The following is a 23,929-nucleotide window of genomic DNA, read 5'->3' on the forward strand; positions in this document are numbered from 1 at the left end:
ATGCATTATAAAATATAAATTTGGAATACAATATAAACTGTATATTTTTAAAAGTAATTCTGTACCAGGTGCTTCATTAGTACTGTAGCTAGGGGGGGTAACTGAATGGATCATAAAAAATTACTGTATACAACATGAGAAATTGACAGATGTCATGTTAACAGTGAAAAATTGACAAAAATCTATTTAGAGGTGGTGCCATGAGGCTGCTTATGTTCACACACACTTAGCAGGGAGTTATAGAGAGACAGATAAACTTTACAGATAACTGGAGGACTACCTGTGATCTTTTGGTGACTGAAATCTTCAAAGTCCAGCAATGTCTAATGAGATAGCATCAGTCATGCCATGCAAAGCAGAGATTTTCTAGATTACAGTCATAATGAAATTGGTTGCAATGGGGATAAAGTAGTCATCAGTGGGCTGTTTCTTTGAAACTGGAGGTAGAAAAACAGAACTATGAGAGTGGTAAAAATGAGGATCCAAAAACAGGATAAGAGATAGTAAGGTTTGAGTATCACACAGTTGGTGTTGTGTTAGGGTAGGTGCTGGGCAGCCCTTCACTTGACCACTGCAGCCTACAGCAGGAAAACATATCAAACTGTTGTTATGGCCACACAATAAGCATCAGAACTGTTAGTGCAGTTGGGAGAATGGTCAGGGTGTTCCAGGCTTGCAGAAGAAAACTTGGACTTGATGAATCATCCATTCAAATATCAATGATTGTTCTAGTCCTGGCAGCATCTCTGTCTTCCCATTAGCAACCTGACTGAAGTAACTGCTAAAGCACCAAGGAAAGACAACCTTGGGGCTGGTGGGAAGCAGAAAGTGGAAGCAACAGTAGTTCTACTTCTACTTGTTAAATAAATGATCTTGCTAAATTTCCTTTTTATTCACCTCTTTCTTAATGATGTCATCAGCTCATTTTTCTCTCATTACTCTCTGCAGAATTTGATTACAATAAATGTGGGGTTTTTCTGAGTTCTAAGTTATAAACCTTGTGATTTTCTAAAGTTAATATGTCATAGGTTGAAGTCAGGTAAATAGTATGATTATATGCCTACAATTTTTACATGCACTGATCCTTAGTACACAAGGAAAACGCAGGTGAGCATCGACTACAGTGGCTTTCAAACAGTTCTCAAAATGGGATATTCTACTATCATATACTTATCTATAACCACCTAAGAAGGTACAGATTTGCCTATGTACTCTAGGGTTTATTACCTTAGAATAATACAGAATCAAATCCTTTCTCTAATTACAAAATAAGAAATAGGAAAGTACCTGTATTTTTCCATCTTTGGACTATGTTTTTGATTCATCATTCTCATAACAAAATCACTTTCTCAATCTTCAGGTGCTACATGGCAATCACCAATTACAAGATTACTAATATACACTCATATATAATCATATCCTTAGTAGATACTTGCTACTTTATGTCAATTAGCAAATAAAGATTAAAGATATTTACATAGGTAAGTAGAGTAGGCTTGTAGCCCTGTGCTACTGAATTGAGAAACAGTCAGACTCTAAAAAGCATCAGTACACATGAATGCCTTTTTCCACAGGCAGTTGGCTTATCTTCTCTGATTTAATTGAAAAGGCTGAGAGAAAGTTTGTTGTGTATGCAAATTGCAGTGGTAGTGACAGAGTATTGGTGATATTTTATGCTGAGCACCGCAGTGATTTTTCCACTGACCAGCTGCAAGGCAATTTTTCTCTGGCTACTGTAGAGTGCCTGAGAAGCACAGCCGATAGCCTTGGCAGTTCCATCTGGGGTCTGTTCTGACACTGCCTTCCTTGTCACACTTTAAAGTCTTTACACAGCAAAATCATGACCTAAAATTGTCTTACTGTCATTCAGTACCTTTTCTTAATGTTCTGTTTTTCCTCTCTCTGCCTTTTCTCTTTATCATGGAAATTCTTTACACCCTTTCTGGAGGAGCTGCTTTTTTTGTGCAAACAGAGCAAACAGACTTGGCAGGTAGTTTGGCAATAATTGATCATACCCAAACAGTAATTGAATTTTGTTTGCTGTTGACACGGAAGAAGCCAACATCATGCTGTCTCTTTTGTGACAATAAGCACCAAATTACATTACTCATTTAGTTGCTCATTCTCCAATCCACTTTTCTGTGTGTGAAACTTTACCAGCTATGTGGATGGGTAGGAGAGAGAGAGGGAAAAGCTGAGGAGCTGCTTTGGCTCTGACTGTACCAAGTTGTTAGTTGTAGTCATCTTAACGAGTGAAGCTGTAGCCCTTTTTCATTTCTTCTCACAAGAAGACCAACTGTGCTTTGTTTCTTGCCAAGCTTTTTTTTCATTCAATTCACACTATCATCTCCAAAATTTTCAGGGCAATAATTTCAAATTACTGTGTGGGGACCTATCAGCAATATTTATTTTTCAGTGCACTAGACACTGCTCTTTGGCAACTCTGTCAAACAACAGCTGCAGTTTAGAATCAGTTTTTCTTAATCACAAATAGTATGATGTCACAAAAGAGAAAAAATTTTTGTCTGTTGCAGTGCAGTGCTTGCCATCAAAATTTGGGGATTTATTAACTGACAACTCTTTTGGATGTAAGGATAAAGTAGGGAGCCTGATGTCTCTTCCTCAAAACACATGTAATCCCTGTTAAGTTTACTCTCTGTTTAAATATACTAATAGATACTACCAAAGACACAATTTTCTTTACAGGCCCCTTCTGATAAAGGAAGGAGAGCAGATGGACATCAGGATGCAAATACATATATTCATGTATCTTAAAGAGCCCTTCTAAGTGAGCAGGTGTGAATAGATCCTACCCATGAGTGTGAAAAAGCCAGCTAAAGAGAGAAAAAGTACTCAGTGAGGGAAAATGCACGAAAATGCACTGGAGTTTTGTGGTTCTGTTGCATCTGCAACAATGAAATGGAGCAAAGAAATGGAAGAAGCCCAAGAATTTGCTGAGTATGTGTAAAGCCACCAGAACATGAGGGGCTCTCCAACCATATCTGAGGTGACAGTGGTGGCTGTGGGCAGTCAGAAGCCAGAGGACCACATGTGCCTCTGAGGAAGAAGACATCTGAACTCCTAACTCAGCCCTTGGCATGCCACTGCTGTTCTGTACAGCTGAACTGGGAGGGATGTGTGTGATAGCAGCAGAGAGAAAAAGAAAATGTATCCTGTGAAGAGTTACCAGCTTTAAATAAATAGTCTTAATAAAATCAGCTACCCTGTGCAAATACTTGATCTGGCATTATAATTGACCTAATGTGAGTTATAGTTTAGCTGACTTCAGTGAGACTGAAAGGAGATAATTTAGGACAAGAATTACTGGTAAGTGTAAAAGATACATTACAAGACATTCTCAATTTCCGCTGTTGTAGAAGTTAAAGAAATGTCATTTCAAAGCAGACATTTTGCATTCAGATCAAATGAAGAGGCCATCCCATGTTTTTCTCTAACATATCTATGCTTTGTACACTTTGAAATCATTTGGCATTGCAACTGTCGATGATAAAAACAAAAAGAACTGTTGCTAGTGAACAAAGCAGTGGATTTGTTATCAAAAATACAGTACACCAAGCCTATTTTTCTTTCAAAAGAAAATGACCTAGTTATGTCTGAACATGAAATCATGATTTCAGTATAATACCATACGATTAAAGAGCTCTGTTTTTCTTATTATCTTCAATCTTAAGGATTTCTAAATATGGATGGGAATGAAATTCAACTGTGAGGCCAGTGTGCTATCCCTATCAGGACAAGGAAACATCAGAAAAACCTGAAAATACTGGTATGCTTGATTCCCTTTGAGCTACAGAAGTGGAAAATGCCTCAAATAGCCCTTTTTAGTTTTTGCTTAGTTTTGTAACGCAGCAAAAATAACAGAATTATAGTGAAAACTGTGGCAAATTAAAAATAATAATAATAATAAATTTAGGCAGATTTGACAAAACATTTCCAATAAATCAATTATTCTTCTGACTGTAGAAACTTCTGAATGATCTGTGAAGTTTCCCTTAAACATGTAAATCATTTTATTAATTATTTCACTTTGCTTCTTTCTCTCATGAAACTTTCTTTTCACTTTTATATTAGATAAGCTGTGTTTGATCCTGTTCTCGTGAGGGTCAGAACCACTTACCTTTTCCTTTGAAGGCTGTTTCCTCTGCAGTGCCTGCAGATCTGGAGAAATATCCCTTCTCAAAAGGAACCATGAATGCCAGAAGATGAGATTGCCAATAAGGCACAAAATTAGTAAATGAACTAAGCAACTGAAAGCAGGTAGAAATACAACACCACAAATAGCTGTAGATACAAGGTGCTCTTGCTGGAAGTGATGTTGGAAACTTAAGGGGAGAAATTAAAGGCTGTTGTTTTCCTAGCATTAAGGTTAGATGCATACACATATGTAAGTTTTATTCTCACATGGTCTGAGACATTACCTTCTTTCATAGATGTGTGCTCACTCTGTTTTCCTGAATTCTTTCTATCTCCTCCAGCAATTGCTACTGACCTGATCTCTTTGGCACCAGAAGTCTACTCACTTACAGTGTCCACAGTGCAGCTACTCAGCTCCTTAGTAATATTATGCCTACATTTCCTTCAGCCAGTTTCTAGTATTAGACAAAATTAGCTCACTTGATCTTTATTTCTGACAGATTTCTGGCAAAATGAGGAAATAATGTGCATTACAAGAAACCTACATTTTTCTGCCTTTGGAAAAAAAAATATTTTTGTCAAGAACTCAAAAGAGATAGGCTATGTTTTGACCTTGGGTTAATCACTCAGTCTCTCCAACTCCTACGTGTGCTATGTGTGAGAAGGTATTAAGAGCATTAGACAGCTTATACAATGTTACAGCAACACTTTAAAGTGTGACTGTACTTGAGCTTGACAAATACAAATATTTTGCATTTTTTAACATAAACATTCAGTGAATTTAATAATGTCCAGGAAAATGATAAGCTGTAAAATGGCTAATACTTATTTTTAGTCAATGGCTATAACATTGTGTTCAAGGCAATGTATTTCCATTAGATAAGTAATGAATTACTAACTATTAAGTTGCTCTTCTGCTGAGCATGTCTGAAAAACATCCTGGATACACACAAAGGATACTCTGTCTGATTTTAGGATGAATTATCTATCTAAATACCTTTGAGTAGCTGGGCTTGAATGCTTTTTCACATTGAACTCACTATAATCAATTAATTTTCAGAGATAACAGTTTGCAATACTTAGCAAGCCAATATTCAGTTCAGTAAGATTTAGGACTGAATTTTCCAAGTCCTTGTTCTAAATGGCAGAGCTCTCCTAAGCCTTTTGTGACTAAGGCACTCAGTCCAGCTTTTGCAGATCTAATCTGCATTCCACCTGCTCCTCTATCATGAAATCACTTTCTGGAATATTACAGGAAGATTAGCAGGTAGCTGCTAGAGCAGAATCAGTGCAGTCACTGAGACAATCTAAAGCTGACCTGCCTGGCAGAACAAACGTAGCACTTGGATGGATCCTGCAAACAGACTGTGCATAAATCACAGCTCAGCCACACTAGCGCAATTTATGTGTGCTTGTTCAAGTGACTCCTGGGGACAGTGGGCTCACACCAACTGTGGTTGACAGCTAACAACTATGCACAGCAAATCAGCTTTTCCATGATCTCAGCGATCTGAGTGACATCTTCCTTCTGCGTAACTGCTGATTGCTTTCTGTACTGTTAATATATTATCTAACTCCTAATTGACTAAGCTAGTCAGTTACAGCTGGGCACATGCAGTGAGGTTTTCTTCATCCAGGTTGGTGGACTATAGGTATGGTCATGGGGATTCACTCAGAGCCTCTACAATGGCTGCAGTTCCTCAGATGAGAAAATAAAATGTGTAAGTGGATGCATTGTTATTGACTTACCTGAAAGCGATGCTTTTGCTGTTCAGCACTGTCTGTTCACTATATTTGTATAGGTTGAATGATATGGAATGATAGACAAAATAAAGAAATTAAGTCCAGCTGGCGACCCGTTTCAAGTGGTATCCCACAGGGGTCAGTGCTGGGGCCTATCTTGTTTAATATCTTCATTGATGACCTAGATGAGGGGATTAAGTGTAGCCTCAGTAAGTTTGCAGATGACACCAAGTTGGGAGGTGGTGTTGATCTGCCTGAGGGTAGGGAGGCGGGACTTATTGACAGGTGTTTAAACTAGGTATGAAGGGGGAAGGGGACAAAATGACGACCGCTGGGACTGAGGGGGCAGTTCGAGGCTCCAAACAGAACTTGATGGGTGGAGACAGTGGAGTTCAAAGGCTTGGAGAGAGGTGGAGGGATGCTGCTCCTCTTAAGTGCCTGTATACTAATGCGCGTAGCATGGGGAATAAACAGGAAGAGCTGGAGTTCTGCGTGCGGTCGCAAGGTCATGATCTCATCGCGATCACGGAGACGTGGTGGGACAGCTCGCATGACTGGAATGTTGTCATGGAGGGCTATGTGCTTTTTAGGAAAGATCGGCTGGCTAGGCGGAGTGGTGGAGTTGCTCTTTATGTGAAAGAGCAGCTAGAATGTATTGAAATTCACTTGGGGGAGAGTCTGGCTGGAGACCTGTAACCAGTGGTGTCCTCCAGGGGTCTGTGCTGGGTCCGGTCTTGTTCAACATCTTCATCAATGACCTTGATGAGGGGATAGTGGCCACCCTCAGCAAGTTTGCTGATGATATGAAGTTGGGAGGATTGGCTGACACGCCTGAAGGCTGTGCTGCCATTCAGCGAGACCTGGACAGGCTGGAGAGCTGGGCGGTAAGAAACCGGATGAGGTTCAACAAAAGCAAGTGTAGGGTCTTACACCTAGGGAGGAATAATTGCATGCACCAATACAGGCTGGGGGATGAGCTGCTGGAGAGGAGCTCTGCAGAGAGGGACCTGGGCGTCCTGGTGGATGACAGGTTGGCCATGAGCCAGCAGTGTGCCCTCGTGGCCAAAAAGGCCAATGGCATTCTGGGGTGCATTAAAAAGAGCGTGTCCAGCAGGTCGAGGGAGGTGATCCTCCCCCTCTACTCTGCCCTGGTAAGGCCTCATCTGGAGTACTGTGTCCAGTTCTGGGCTCCCCAGTACAAAAAAGACAGGGATCTCTTGGAAAGAGTCCAGCGGAAGGCCACAAAGATGGTGAAGGGCCTGGAGCATCTCCCCTATGAAGAAAGGCTAAGTGAACTGGGTCTGTTTAGCCTTGAGAAAAGAAGACTGAGAGGGGACCTGATCCAGGTTTATAAATATCTGAGATGTGGCGGCCATAGTTGTGAGGCCAGTCTCTTTTCAGTGGTACGTGGAGACAGGACGAGGGGAAACGGACATCAGCTGCAGCACAGGAAGTTTTGCACGAATGTGCGTAAGAACTTCTTCACGGTGAGGGTGACGGAGCACTGGAACAGGCTGCCCAGGGAGGTTGTGGAGTCTCCTTCTCTGGAGATATTCAAGTCTCGCCTGGACGCCTACCTGTGCGACCTGGTGTAGGGAGCCTGCTTTGGCAGGGGGGTTGGTCTCGATGATCTCTAGAGGTCCCTTCCAACCCCTACAATTCTGTGATTCTGTGAGGCCCTTCAGAGGAATTTAGATAAGTTGGATCGCTGGGCTGAGGTGAATGGGATGAGGTTCAACAAGGCCAAGTGTCGGGTCCTGCACTTTGGCTGCAACAACCCCAAGCAGCGTTATAGGCTTGGGGACGAGTGGCTGGATGATTGTGAAGAGCAAAAAGACCTGGGGGTGTTGGTTGATGCTCAGCTGAACATGAGCCAACAGTGTGCCCGGGTGGCCAAGAGAGCCAACAGCATCCTGGGCTGCATTAGAAATAGTGTGGCCAGCAGGAGCAGGGAGATGATCACCCCCCTGTACTCAGCACTGGTGAGGCTGCACCTCGAGTACTGTGTTCAGTTTTGGGCCCATCACTACAGGAAAGACATTGAAGCCCTGGAGCATGTCCAGAGAAGGGCAACAAAACTGGTGAGGGGTCTGGAGCACAAGTCTTATGAGGAGCAGCTGAGGGAGTTGGGATTGTTTAGTCTGGAGAAGAGAAGGCTCAGGGGAGACCTCATTCCACTCCACAACTTCCTGAAGGGAGACTGTGGTGAAGAGATGTTTGGCCTTTTCTCCCTGGCAACAAACAGGACCCAGGGAAATGGCCGAAAGTTGTATCAGAGGAGGTTTAGGTTAGACATAAGGAAAAACTTTTTCTCTCAGAGAGCGAGGCACTGGAATGGCTGCCCAGGGAGGTGATGGAGTCGCCATCCATGGCAGTGTTTAAGAGGCATCTGGATGAGAAGCTGAGAGATATGGTTTAGTAGCCTGTGGTAGCAGTAGTAATGAGAAGACGGTTGGACTAGATGATCTTATAGGTCTTCTCCAACCTTGTGGTTCTATGATTCTATGATTCTATAAAGGATCAAGATCTAGGTTTCCTCTGTGAATGTTTAGAATAACAATCTGATTTTTGTAATAGAATCCTGAAGGATTTCCCATGAATATTTCACCCAATACAGTTTATTTATTCAAATGTTGAATAGAAAACACACTAATATACAAAGAATTTCTAACCTGCAGAACAAACTTCACTGCTAGAATATTAATAGGAGGCATACTTGGAAAGGATGTGAAAGTATGTTAATTTTAAAAATAAATTAATTTTCAGATATAACATTTTGCAATACTTAACAAGTTCTGAGTTGTGATAGCGCCTCTTTTGCCATGCAAATTGACATAATATAGTTGTCAATGCTTCTAGCCCAGTTCTGGGCTGGTTCTATGGCATAATGGGGTGGAGGAAACCATGGACTCATGCCCCGGGAAAGGGGGAAGGAGGAAAAGATAAAAGGTGGGCCTAAAAACAAAACAGTGGCAATAAGTTGAGGGAAAAAGCTCATTTACTTAATATGATAGCAGAATGCAAGATAAAACAATATAATACAATATAATTGGAATTGAAGCTAATTAAAAAAAAAAAAAAAAGAGAGAGAAAGAGAGTGTCCAAAACTGAAGGCCTTACTCTAATGCTGAAGGCAAGATGGCTAAGGAGCACACAACCACAGAGACAAGCAGTAAAAGAAGGAGCAAACTTGTGACGAGTGAGCAGTTTTATCTTTCGCTGTGAACAGAAAACTGAAGCAGAACAATGAAGTCCTTTGGGATTTGTGGTTCTTTGTCTCTTCTGAGAAGGGTATACCCAGAACTGTTGACAATCTACAGAACTGGAGCATTAACTCTTTATCTCCCAGTGCACTATGTGATGTTATCATGTGGAATATTGATAGCAAAGATCATAAAACCATGACAGTGGTATAATATTTATGTTTACAATAATTCTCCTAACTTTAGGGTTTTTTTTAACCTGTATACTGTTGTTGGTTTCAAGTTAATTGCTAGTTGTCATTGGTTTCAATAGTAAAGTAATGAATATCAAGAAGTGCTAGGATGTCACAGGCTGCCTCTTCAAATTCATAAGGATTTAGGCAATTCTGAATCTTCATTAAACTCCTTAACAGCACTAAAGGTAAAAAAAAAAAATTAAAAAGAGAATCCTACCAGATTTATATGAAAGAATTCTCCAAAATAAAGCTTACACAACATTATAAATATTACTTTAACTAAATGCACATTTAGCTCTTTTAAATTTACAAGATTAACATTATGGGAAGAATTTCTAGAAGTCAGAATTTGTGAATGCAATTCTCTGCAAGGTCTATCTTCTAATAATCAATTGAAATGATTAGAAAGCTTCTGAAAGAGCTTCTGTAGTTGTAGTAAGAGTGTGGCTTTTATGTATGGATGGGAAATGTACTTTAAAAGTAGAGTTAAAAATTACATCCATTCTGACTACTGTGTGGCAAAAGAAGGTGATGACAGTGCCTTCTAATGGGATACAAGCACCATGGAGCAATATCAAGTAACAAAGAAGAAAAATTGGTTCATCCCTTCCAACAACCAATGGCAACTCAAGGGGAGTACAATCTCTATCCAAAGAGATCCTTTGATCCCTTTGCTGCTAACCATTAAATGGGAGAGAGAAGGGGTGCATTCCTTGCCCCTGAGCTCCCTGGGTTAGCCACACTTTCTCACCTGGTGCTCAACCACTGATTCAAGCCATGACCTGGCAATTAACTACAGCTACCTGACAAGAAGAGTACATTCTTGTTCATATCCTGACATACTTCTACAGAAGAGCAATTGTTAAATCAGTGGTTTGCTGATTTTTTTTTTCTCGCTTCTTCTTACACAGGCAAGGTGACTTGTGCTTATATGTTGACAGTGCTACATCATACAGGAGGGTTAATTTTCATTCTTCACAGTCTGGTTTAACTTCAGTTTTGTTTGCCTATAACAAATGAAACAATAATAATATTCATTTCTTGCACCCACCTGCACACAATGTATATTAATTGATTTACTTTTGCCAAGCATAATTTCAGTCTATTTTAATCAGGAACATAATTCATTACTGTAGAACAGTTTAGGATATTTTTTAAGAGAACATTAACTTAGTGAGAAAATTATGGTTTCTCATATGTTTGTAAGAGATATAGGTTTAGAAAGAAATTACTGTCTTACAGTGGGAGAAAGTCTAATTTGTCATGTTATGCTGAACAATCCTTATTTCATAGTTTCTTGACAGGAAATCGGGATATGTATGGATAATAAGTATTTTTCATAAGCATCAAAAATAAAGACGAAACACCCATCATCAGTGGTTCTTGTAGCAGCCATTATCAGGAGTCTCCAGTGAGAGCAGAATCTCTGATTGGTTTCTTCATCTAAACCAGCTTCTCTAGAAAAATAGCAATGGGAGAAAGGAAAAGGCAGCAGCAACGAAGAGAAAGGATCCATGAGACAAACATGGAGATAAAGTTATGTTCTACCTAACTTCTGCAATACGTATCTGTAGGGGAACTGTTCCCAAGGCTTTTGCTGCTGACCTGACCTATGAATGTCAGAGTTCAGTTACTACTTCATGTCTCAGACAAAAACTAGACTTAACATTATTTTATATGAGTCACCATGGAAGCATGAGAGCACAAAACAGCAAAATCCTGAGTTCAAGGCATCAGTGAAATTCTTTTTGTGTGTGCAACACATTATATTTTTTAATAAACTAAAAAATTTTGCTTTTGGTCGTATCTCCTGGTACTCACAAATTGCAATTTAAAGAAATACTTACTGGAAGGATTTTCATTAAATACTTCTACTGAAATGCTTCAACAAATGGCAGATGGTAACACCCAGTAGGCTAAAGCCAGGAAGGTCTTGCAGGATTTAGTTACGTTATAGTGTGAGGAAAACTGAATCTTGATTCTATGATTCATCTATCCCACACTTTCACTTTGCCACTGACTTGAATGATTGTAGAAAGGGGCCTCCAAATGTGCACAGTTTATGCCTATTTAGGAGGCAATTTCACATTATTAGAGCAATAATCAGGATAGGATCTAAGCTAGGCAGCACACAGTGTTCTTGAATTTGGCACTGAATAACAGGTAGCTAACATTTAAATCCTAGTATGCCTCTTAGAGGCATTTACCCTTGATTGTTGTGGCGTGATAAATATGATAACTAATCCCTCCAGTGTAAGCACATTAAGTGCAGGTAAAGGTAATTTTAAAAACAAAATTATCAGCATAAAACAGAATGATAAGGAGACAATGGCAAAAGTCTGGGAAATATCAACAAATGTTAATTATAAGCTGGACATCCTCCCATCTGGGGCTGAAAACCTGTAATATATGTATTCAGAACAGTACAGAAACAAAAACATAGAGAAAAAAACCAATCATTTCTCAATGCTCAGAATGCTTCAGGAAATGTCTTTTGAAAGAGTTATCCACACTTTTTTCAAACACAGTAATTATATACCATTTTATTTAATACTTTATATAATTGATAGGGAACAGTTCCACCTCACTGAGAGTAATCATCAATAAATGGAGAACGTACATGATTTCTACTGAAGGAATTTTCCATCTGTACTCTTCCACTTTGAAATAATCACAAAACTCTATTGCTGCTTTACTGGGAATCTGGATCTCAGATAAGTCTTGTTATCATGTACAACGATTTCCTCTTCCCTTGCAAGAGTGTACATTTGCTGTTAGATTTTCAGTATAGAGCAGAAGAGTTCAAGTTTCCATAGGATTACACGCAAATGTTATCATTTGATTTATTGTATTTTCATCTGTCTTTTTTTCAGCATTAAGTCAGATCATGAAAGCTCTGTTATGGTTTTTCTTTTTCTTTCTAAAAAAAAAAAAAAAAGAAAAAAAGAAAAAATTGATTAGTATGTCTTTGGCTGTAATAACAAAGTTCTACCTCTGATATATGGAGAACTATACACAGTCAACACTTTAAAAGTATCTCTCTTTAAAAAATATCTCTTCTCAGTTGATCGCATGAGAAGTAACTGGAATTGCTTGTTGCTTCTCAAAAATGCCATGAAGACTATAATCTGCCAGAGAGATTTACAGATTGTGGGCAGGGGAAATATTCTTCAGCAGTGTCCTTTATTACTGATTATCTCTGCAAATGTGCTCATCTCACCTAATCTGGTGGCTGAGCAGTCCACCACTACTGCTGATACATTTTTTTCATAGCAGTGAGCGAGGTAAGAGCTGCTGTTCACGGCCTTTTTGAGTCTCTGTGAGACAGCTTTACCTTTGGGCCACAAGAACACTAGACAAAAGATTAGGAATCTCCTGGGTTGCTGAAACCTGTCTTCTAGCAACAGAAGCATTTTTATAATCTCAGTCATAAAATCCACCTTAAAACTCGGCTGGATTTTTTTTTTTTTTTCTTTTTTCACTCAGCTACTATTGTCAGATCTTTTCAGAAGACCTCTTTCCTCTGAAGTTTGGAACCATTCTTTTCAATTGCATATGGACACTTTGTTCCTCACTATTGTTTAATTTGCACAGTGATTACACTGTAATCTTCATAGCATACTTTGTATCTCTCTAAGTGAAACATTTTCTAGTCTTCTCTCAAAAAGGTGCCTTTTTGATCCCTTGATCATCCTAAAGCTCTATGTCTTTTCCAGTTCAGTTTACTCTGTCTGGCTAATGAGAATTTTACATAGTTTTCTCTGGAGGCAATTGATCTTCCTTAGATGATGCACAGCAGAAGCTGTGAGATCACTGGACAGCTGTCAGAAAGAAGTACAAAAAAGAATACCAAACTCCCTCCAAATATCATCTCTTTAAGTCATCTAGTAGTGCAGAGGGACAGAATAGGCAACTGTCTGAAAGATTCAATCTGCATGTATCTAACTAGTTAATCCAGTCCCTCTTCTCACCTTTTTTAAAATGTAATTTGGATGTGCAAAGTAGTAAAATGACAATATAATCTCTGTCCAGTGTCTATCATATAGCCCAAGGCAATGATGCAGAAAAAATGCTCTTCATCGCATTGGTGTTGACAGTAGCTGAACCTGGTTCAAGTCCAACCTTGTAGAATAGCAGTGCTACAAGCAAAAGTCTCAATTTGGTGCTTTGCTATTGAGTAGTGACACTCACTAGTCGTAAGCCTTGAAACAAAATCAGGTTATGACTCCAGCCTTTCCAAGGCTTTGGGCTAGACCATGAGAAAGAACAGAAAGTAAAGAAAAGTATTTCTACTCTATAATTGCAGATTTTAAACACGCATTGGTCATTCTCCTCTGAAGCAGAATATGTTTGCTTCTTTCATTTAAATTTAGTATGTTATTCACCAGGGTTTCTATGCCAGTAACATTTACAAAAGGAGGGATTCCAGCCTTTTGTCTCCAAAAGGATTAAGTTATTCATCACATATATATGTTCAGTAAGGAGCAAAGAGATTTCCTCAGTATAAAACACTTTGATAACGTAGATGCAAGATTTAAGTTATAGAGCTTTAAAAATCATCAATAAATTAATATGACAGTGTCTGAATGAACATTAATGGGAAGTAGCCAACACAAGCACTGAGAGGCTTGAGCATATTTTCCATTAAAATTATTGTACTGTCAGCCATCACATAAATACTTCTCTGAAGAGGAAATTACTTATTAATTCTAAGGAAGTAGCATCAGAATCTAGTCCTTCACTAAGTTCCTATTGAAACTAGACCATCAAGCCCTGTCAGGTTGCCTCCTAATTTTGATTTCACTTTTCTCTTTTTTTAAAACCTTTGTCAAAAGTCCAGTAACTTGAAACAAAACCAGGAATATTGCCAGTAAATCTCTTAAGGTGAAATGAGCTTGGAACTTAAAGCTAAGACTATTAGTGGTGTGACATTTAACACAAACAATACGCTTTAGTTTGAATACCTGATGAACTGCTAAGTGCTTTACATAACCATTTTGTATCACCTGTACTTTTTTCATTGTCAATTTCTTATCAATAGCCTGCTCAGGGTATGCGTTTAGTTGCTTGCCAGGCAAGTTCCTTTTATGCCTTAGTACAGAAATACTGTAAAAGAAGGGTTTATAGATGTGGCTAAGAAAACCAGACATCTAACTCTGAATGGATGTGAATCATGTAGAACTTAAAGTTTTCTGTCCAGGACTGCAGAATATTTCTTATACTTTCCTTTCTGTTAGTGCTTATAAACCTTACCTGTTGTGCTGGCCAATAAGCGCATAAATAAAATACTAAAAAATTAAAGTTCAGCATATAAAGAAAGAAGCCAAAAGATGGAAGAGAAAGAAATATGTTGAAGAAAAACTGATCCTTATCTTATGTGATCCAGAACAAGGAGTTTCAGTGAGAAGAGCAGAAATTGCAAGGAAACAAAGAGTTAGTCTTCTCAGAGAAGTACAGATCTATTTTAGAAATAGATACTATGCAGAATTATAACTGATATTTTCAGCAGAGTATGCACAAGAAAGAGCGAAATTCCCTCCAAAACAGTGATGCCCATAGATTGAGTAAGCTTGGCATCATCCCAGACAGATCTATATACCTCTGTGTACAGACACATTGTGTCATATCAGTAAATACTATGCATATAAACTCACAGAATCATAGAATCACAGAATCACAGAAACACCAAGGTTGGAAAAGACCTACAAGATCATCCAGTCCAACCATCCACCTATCACCAATAGTTCTCACTAAACCACATCCTTCAACACAAAAGCCAAACATTCCTTGAACACCTCCAGGGTAAGTGACTCCACCACCTCCCTGGGCAGCCCATTCCACTGCCTGACCACTCTTTCAGAAAAGTAGTATTTCCAAACGTCCAGCCTAAATCTTCCCTGGCGCAGATTGAAGCCATTCCCTCTAGTCCTATCACCAGTTACACAAGAAAATCCACTTACACCAGAAATGTAAACTCTACATTTCCCAGCTCAGTAGGTCAATACACAGCTACAGATTAGAGTGTACTGGACAGCATGAGGCCCAGGTGGTAAACACATTCAGTCTTAGTATTTAATTGCAGCTGTAGTTATTTTTTTCTTGACAAAGAAATATGTGGCTACACTGTGCCTGAAGTTCAGAAGTAGTTTTATCTCTTAAGAAAGAGTGAATTATCTTACTAATTATGCAAGCTGTAGAGAGTAACACATAGGCCATCTTAAGGAAGGAAGAGTAGCCAAGGAGGTGAAGGAGGAAGTGGTACAAGGTAAGACAACAGTGGAAGGAAACTGACTTCCAGAGACTCAGTTACCAACAGCAAGCTAGTGCTTTTGTTTGTGGGAGGCAGTTGTGAAGGGAGCAAAGTGTCCCAGATGAGCTTGGATCATCTCTGCTGTTTCAGCTACTTTTGCCTACTGTTGGAAGTCATCTTCCACTCCTGTTATGTTGGCCTCACCTGTGCTGGTTTCTGCTTCTCCTACCCTATGCGGCTGGGTGAAAATACAAAAAAGGAATTCCTATCATTTTGCATCTTACTCCCTTTTGAGAAGGAATCTTTTTTTTTCATCCTGGGATTTATTTTATCACTTTATAGAGGTCATGTTAATTACTTTGATGCAGATTCTGAGTAATTAAATAAAGGTTGTGCAATTTGGAAGTCATGAACCACAGACAGTGCAAGTTGTGAGTTTACTTCATAAAGCAAATACTATCTACTATAAAATATATTTTTTCACTTAAAAACCAATTTTAAAATGTTTCTTTTAAAAACCTTTTTAGAGTTCAAAATATTATGTAAAGTTAATTTTGTAAATGTTAGAAAGGTACCCATGAAAGATTAGTATTATCAAAACAACATGGATAAAATTATTTGATGTAGAAGCAATTTACACTTTTTAATAACTACATTGTTCTTGTTGAAAGAAATTATTGTATTCACTGACAGCCAATTTTCTAGTGATGAATTGTCTAAAAACCTTTCTCTGATATTTTTAGTAAGTAGTTGAATAAGTAGTAAGCTGATTTTTATGTTTTTCTTTACTGATCAAAGCTCTATTTTAATTATATTTCACACAAATGTTACAGATAGACACACGTCTGCAAGAAAAAAGTGTTAACATTACATGGCTAGAATAATTAGCTTTTGTTTTTGTATTTAGATCAATTTATCATTTTTAAAATTCTGTTATTTGTTCATCCTAGGCTTGAATCAATAACTAGGGGAATAATTAAAAAGATCTTAGCTAACTTCATAGATTTTGGATTAAAACTTAATGCCAAAATCCTTTTCCTATCTAGAAATGTCCTTCTAGATTTATTTTTATATACTTTTTCTCCTCTTCTTCCAGTACAAATAACCATAAAAACATCGTTGACAAGAAAGTGGTTTGTTTCAGAAAAGTAAGCTTCAGGAAACTGAAGCAAGTAAAAACTTATTCTGTGGACCTGAGCTCACACTCCACTGATGTATTCTGTGCATATTAATTCCTATTTCAGTAAAATCCTGAAAGAAAAGGAACCACAGTCACAATAAAGAAGACATAGCAAATATGAATTGTATTGGTTTGTGTTCCTTAAAGTCATAAAATATTTTCAAAAGTAATACACTGTTTACAGTGTCCCTCACTGAAATTTTAGGTGTGTAAAAATTCAATAAACTGCCTATTCACAACACATACATATATAGATACCGTAATATTCTCATACACAAGTATCAGGATCCTGATATATATCCAAAATACGAGACCTTCAATACTGGTCTGTCACGTAATACTTCATGGAGACAGCTGAATTCTCTCATAAAGACAACTTAAACATAAGAATTTTTCTGTAATAAAGAGCTATCTATGGATTACTAGCTCCAAAAAGCTCTCTGTTCCACAAATGAATCTGTCTGGAGTTATTTCTATTGCCAAAAACTCTGGGGTGTTTCAACACTACTCAACACTGTGCAGTTTAGACGCATTTCAAAGCTAAACTTTTCTTGAAGTGGCTTATTTATATGTTACAGTATTAGCTGGCCAGAAGAACAGTAAATTAGTTTGGAAAACTCCCATGTGAGCAGCCACATTCCACAAAACTTTGAAAATGAGAAAAATTTACTGTATAGAAAAATGTACTAGGAAATTGCCACTGTTCCAAGAAGAGAGAAATCAGGGATACTTAAAAATTTTTTTCTAACTTTGGTATTTTTTATATTTCTTGGCTTGATCTTAATACTCTAGACTGCAGTTCAGGGGAAACTTGAACCTTCTCAGAATCAATCTCAGCTCTCCTGAGTGTTAAACACCACAGTGCCTGTCAGATCATGGCTTTGACTACTGTGTGTTAGTATAAGGAAAGTGACTGTGTGTTAGGGTCACCTACTCCAGAACTAGGAAAAATCTCAATCGTAATGAATGTATGTGAAAAGGAAATACATAATTGTTTTGCCGAGTAGAGATTTGAAAAAATATAGTCATTATCATTATGGCCGTTTTATTGAGCAGGGGAGGCATTGGCTTGAAGAGCTTTCCATGACTGCGCATGCTACCATCAGTCAATGAAATATCTCATTGGTATAATAATATTTCGCATCAACATTGTACTGTACACTTCCTGAACCAAACCAAATAACATATCATTAAAATGTCAATGACCAAGCCAAGAGCTTAATTTTGCAATCTAGATTTATAATCGTACCTTTCTAAATTGTACATAAAAATGCCAGCTATTGGTTTTGTGTATTAGTACATTTGATTAGTTATTTATTTTTTCACAAACACTAAAAGAGAGCTGAGAATCCATGTGTAGATGACTTTCGAATACCTCATAAACCTCATAATGTTTCAGTAATATTTGTTTCTATTGCTGCGCAATGTTAATTACCTTATACTGCATGTTAAAAAGCTTTGCTTCAATCTGTAATCACTGAGAAGTGCCAGATTTCCATTGTGTTTGCCAGCATCTCGTATTCTTTAAATATGTCCTCTAGCCCACAATTCAACTAAAAAATTTGTCAATATTATTTAAATTGTTTTAGAACTCTTGATTATTATGAATTGGCACAGAGTAGCATTTGACATTTATTATATAATTTTTAATGTTAACAACCACTTTCCATATAGTTCTTAAAACTGGAAGAACATGCACATTTTGAAGACATTTGGGTATCAAGATGTATCATAGAATCATAGAATGGCCTGGGTCGAAAAGGACCATAATGATCATCCAGTTTCAAACCCCCTGCTACGTGCAGAGTCACCAACCACCAGACCAGGCTGCCCAGAGCAACATCCAGCCTGGCCTTGAATGCTTCCAGGGATGGGGCATCCACAACCTCCTTGGGCAACCTGTTCCAGTGTGTCACCACTCTCTGAGTGAAAAACTTCCTCCTAGTACTGACTAAACCTCCCCGTCTCAATTTAAAACCATTCCCTCTTGTCCTGTCACTATCCACCCTCGTAAACAGCTGTTCCCCTTCCTGTTTAAATGCTCCCTTCAACGACTGGAAGGCTGCAATGAGGTCTCCCCCGGGCCTTCTCTTCTCCAAGCTAAACAATCCCAGTTCCCTCAATCTTTCCTCACAGGAGAGATGCTCCAGCCCTTTGATCATCTCAGTGGCCCTCCTCTGGACCCGCTCCAAGAGCTCCACGTCCTTTCTGTACTGGGGGCCCCAGGCCTAGATGCAGTACTTCAGATGGGGCCTCACAAGAGCCGAGTAGAGGGGGACAATCATCTCCCTCTCCCTGCTGGCCACCCCTTTTTTAATGCATCCCAGAACACAGTTGGCCTTCTGGGCTGCAAGCATGCACTGCTGGCTCATGTCCAGCTTCTCATCCACCAGGACCCCCAAGTCCTGGTCATGCTCAGAAAGCTAGAATAAGCATTCTTTTATGCAGTTTAATATCTGGCTGAATATGTAGGCTATTATAGAGGTATTTAAATATTTCTCTCATTCTCAGGAAGAAGATGGTGGCAAATGAGAGAAAAAAGTCATGGAAATCAAAAGCTGTGTTTTCATGAGTAGACAAACAACCTAATCACTCTGCCATGCAGAAGGGAAAGCTACATATCTTTCTTCACAAGCCTCACCTGTTTGCAACTCCATTACCCATTGACCCGGTCCTGCCAACTCAGTGAAATCAGCTCTGGAAAATATAAGAAACCTCCATGAACTTATTCAGCTCTGCATTCCACTTCATCTCCCTCCTCTTCCTTGTTTCTCTTCTTCTTCTCCCTTTCTCTTCTTTGTATCACTAGATTAACACTTAAGGATGTCTGACAAGTACCAGTTTCATAAAATAAGAACAAGAAGAAGAAAAAGTAGAAGAATGACTAAAAATCCCCTCAATTTTTGTGGTAAAAAGCAGTTAAGTCAGCTTGTCATCCAAGCACTGTTGCCGGAAATCATGGGCTTCTACTTTCAGATGAAACAGCTGGGGAAGTGGGAGGATGAGAGGAATATGTTTATAAAGTACTGGAGAGAGTTCCAACTTGAAGAAGAAGTTCTTTACATGAGGACCTGGGACAGAACTGTATTTTAAATGCTGTAAAAATTCTATCAGACTGAGATGGGAGAAGCCCACACTTAACTAGTGAAAGTGAATTAAGTTCACAGAAATGATATTACTTCCAGACTAATATTTGAAAGACATTAGACATTTCTCTTCTGAGCATTATGGCACTATTTGACCAGGGGCAATAACACTCAAACTATTTTCAATCAGTGGTTGTACTTTAACAGTACTCTTTCAATCAGTAAAACACAGTCAACGGTGAACAGCTATCTACAAAGAGCTTTACAGACATTAAAAGCCTGATCCTGACACATCTAATTGTGTTCTGTGATCATTTATTTGCACTGGGAGTCAGGATAGCAAAATTATGGCCTGGGCTCAATGCCATTATTCATGCTGAACAGCCTTTGTTTACCTACTGAATTTAGCCAGTGAGTTATCACTAGGAGCTGGACACAAAGTGCTGTAGAAATATTAACTTATACTCTTTTATTGTGATGCTGTAGATAATTCAAAAGCATTTATCTCGAAAGAAAATACAAGAATTTCAAATATTTTGGAACTTTCTGAACTGCAACTAATAAATAAGGGCAGGAGTGTTTAACTACAAAGCTTTTTGGAAGACGAAAGCATATAAATCCAGTATGAAATGGGAATGAGAGAGGTACAACTAAAGAAATTTATGTAGTACTCCCTACAATTCAGGAGATGTAATATAACAAGCAATATAATCCCCACACACTCAAACTCACTAAAGCTCATGACAGATTGTTGAATTAAAACTTCAGCACTGTTTTAGCATCCAATGTATGGTGTTCAAAGTAAATGCAATTAGACATATTGCTCTCATCATTTTATGTTCAGAATTAGATTATATTCCCAGCAAAACCAATGAGTATCTTGTCCAAAGCCCAGCCTTAATCATCTTGTTTATGGATTTACTCAAAAAGTAGGAGTTTAAGGAGACACTAAGTTAACTGAACAATCTTCATGAAGCATATAGTATTTTCTAATACCTTCAGCAAAACATTTTTGGAGTTGGGTTTACTTCTGTACTTACTTGTTAGAGCAGTTATTTATTTATTTAATGGATAGCTGTGTAGTGTGCTGTTGTGGATAGAATAAAGTTTGGTTTCTTACCTATGATTGCATTTTTCTGTGCTGAATTAGAAACTAGTAGGGCGTGTCCTCTTTATCTTCAGTGTACTTGTTATTGAAATTATCATTTTAAAATCTATTAAAAATTTCATAGATGTGTTTATAATTGTTGTGGAGAAAAGGAGTTATCTGTAGGAGAGGTGTAACTGAATTATTGAATAAAAGAAAGAATTTTTCATCTCATACTGTTCCATTTTTTTTTTTTTATTTTTGGAACAATGAGATGAAGAAAGATAAACAAATTCAGTGCATTGTTTTTCTTCTATTTATTGTATGCTTCTGGCAAAGGAAAAGATACTATCTGCAAAAAAGGAGTGAGAAAGAGTGACATCACTGTGGTAGAATCATGTATTTATCTTAAAAAACAAAACAAAAGAAGACAAAAAAACATTAACTTGGAAAAGCACAGGCACTGAAAAGCTATAATTTTATTGTGTTTAGTGAAAATACGAATTGTGATGATGTTGCTGTTTTTATTTTTTTTCAGCAATGAAGTTATAGTAAGCCTCCAAAGCTTATATATGTGGTTTTCATCTTCTAATGAATATTCATATTTTTAAAATCTTGATGGTCTTATACAAATTTAGCTCAAATACCAGCAGTATCACAACATTTAAGAATTGCTGGTTAGAATGAGGAATGGATACTCAAATAAGAATCTGTGTTGTTTTTGTTACTTTTTCTCCTCAGCTTTCTTCCAACCTTCTTGGAATTTGGAGTTCATAGGAAGAAAAATCTGATGAATTACATCATTTTTGACATTTAGACATCTAGCTATGGAAATAAACATGTATCCTGGATTAAGCTAGCATCATCAGTGCAGTGTGTCGATGAAACTGCCTTTTTTTTTCCTTTCAACGATTGTAAGGAGCATTGTATCACTTCATTCAACAGCCTTAGAAGGTTTCTGTATCTAGCAAAATGAAGGAGTATTATGCTGAACAATTGAAGAAGTATCTGGATTCAGTAAGTATAAATAACCTTTTGTGTAATAATGACAGGCACCTACCTTTCTTTGCTGATGTTGATACTTAATGTATTAGTTTTCATTTGCAGTAAATTTAACACATGAGCCTATCTCTTTAAGCCCATGAACAGATGTGTGCACACTGGAAAAGTTACCTGGAGCAATTTCACTGTAGAGCTCTCTTGCTGGATTTGCTGATGTTAATATTGAAGATTTTTTGGTACTACACGTTCCCTAGAAAGCCTGTAAGACCTATTTCTTTATTAGAGTTTCAACACCTTCAGTACTCTAGAGATACAGCAGATAGTCCTTTCCAAAAATATTAAAAATATTATTTATTTTCTTGGTGGTTCCCTGTACATTTCAGTAGGTATCATGTTGTTCTGAACAGAAAAGTTTTATCTTTGTCTACACATTGTTCTCTCTATTGATTTTTAGAGAGATGGATGCAGCTCCTGCTTAATCAGTTGAATAGCATGCAGCTGATGCTCTCATTGAGTCCACTGCATCTAGCATTGAATTTCTCACTTGTCATATGTTCATCATTCAGAGTATCAAATCTACATTTTCTCATTGTTTTCTAACAAAAATAGATCACATGAGAGTCTGAGGAAGAGGCAAGCAGTTCTGATCTATGTATGAACAATTTATTTACACATGCACACAGTATTAAATACATTATCACAAATGCATAATCAGTGCAAAGCAAAAACTGTTATACCTTTTTAATACAGAAATCCTCAGTTAAATCAACAGTTTGACAATTTTGGCTCAAAGTAGATCTGTGTTTCAGATGAGTTGATGCATCAATATTTATGATAGAAAGGGAAAGGGGTAAAATTGGAAAGTTTCCTAGAATATTTGAGTAAATTTAATGCATCATTTCGTATGAAGCAAATATATTATCTAGATGTACTAATAGAAAATAGAAGGTATATATTTGTAGCCATAGAGACAGACAGAAATAGACTTCTGCCTGATATGAAAACTCTCTTCCTCTTCTTCTGGTGAGATTTCTCATTCTCATATAACCCATTTATTAAACGTACGTAAGATCTTAGCACATCATAGGAAATGTAAGAATGAAATGAGTGAGACATTGACAAGCTTCTAACAGGAAGATGCAGTAGAGAAGTGTCATGGTTTTATGTTTTTTTGTTTTTGGTTCTCAGTATTCCGCATCAAAACATCATGTAGTGTACTGGGAGTTAAAGTGTTAATGCTCCAATTCCAGGCACCTATCCCTATACATTACAGAAGTCATGGGATATGGCCCTTCCGGGTGGGGTGGTCTCTTACTGCCTGGCAGTGGGTGCTGGAGGGTGCTTTCCTGGCCATTCCAAGCTTTTCAGGTTTGAATTGGTCTCGGGAACTCTCTCTCTCCTATTTTATTTGATTTATTAGTCTCAATTTCAATCAGATTGTATTATATTGTGTTATCTTGCATTCCGATATCATAGTTAGTAAAATAAGTTTTTCTTCCATAGATTGTTGCCGCTGTTTTTTGTTTTCCTTCCCTTCCTTCCCATTTTGTGGGCTGGGGAGGGGAGGACAGGGGCCTACCACCCCCTGTCACGGGTGTAAATTGATCTCGTTAACTCCGTGACAAGAAGAAATCATGGAAGAAAAGATTAAAGCATTAGAGGAAATTAAAAAATTTTTATTAAAGAAATCTCTATTTCTAGCTTGTATCAACAATTATAGGGCTACAAAATAAGGTTGCATGGGGGAAAATTATGACATAACTTGAAAAACAATTGTATGTTATTTCCAACTTTTGTAATATTTTTTGAGATTTAGATTTAAAGCATGACATACCCCTGTGCTAGAACCTTGTGTAATTCTATTACGGTTTTTATACACAGCTCTGCATCCACTTCTTTGATCTAGTTAGTGGTCCTGCAGGAAGTTAGCAGAAGGCAGCTGCTTTATAACAAGAGGCATAGATACTGAGATTACTGCCTTCTTATT

This window comes from Meleagris gallopavo, chromosome 1 (assembly GCF_905368555.1).
Source record: "Meleagris gallopavo chromosome 1, MGAL_WU_HG_1.1, whole genome shotgun sequence".
Lineage (NCBI taxonomy): Eukaryota > Metazoa > Chordata > Aves > Galliformes > Phasianidae > Meleagris > Meleagris gallopavo.